Source organism: Panthera onca, chromosome B1 (genome assembly GCF_046562875.1).
Source record: "Panthera onca isolate mPanOnc1 chromosome B1, mPanOnc1 haplotype 2, whole genome shotgun sequence".
NCBI classification, from domain to species: Eukaryota; Metazoa; Chordata; class Mammalia; order Carnivora; family Felidae; genus Panthera; species Panthera onca.
In genome coordinates, this window is record NC_138342.1 from 69739479 (window position 1) to 69739852 (window position 374).

Sequence of the window (374 nt, forward strand, 5' to 3'; positions counted from 1 at the left end):
CTTCCAAATATATATATATATATATATATATATATATATATATATATATATATATATAAAACATTTTTAAAGGGTGTATTTGTATTAGTAACAAGATTTATAGGTGAGAAGAAACAAAATGAGAGCAGGAGCCTTTTAATAATCAGGAAGGCTAATGGAACACAGGTTCACATCATTATAAAAGCATTTCAAAGAACTGGGAATCCACCCCACTTGGAGCTTTGTGCATGATTCTGAACCTTATATGAGAGGAATGATAATGAAGCATCAATAAAGACAGCCACGATGATAAAAGATCTTTAGGTCACAGATCCTTGTTGAGACTAAAAAAATGAGGTCAGTGCTCATTCTTGAGAGGGAAATGAAAGGTGAAC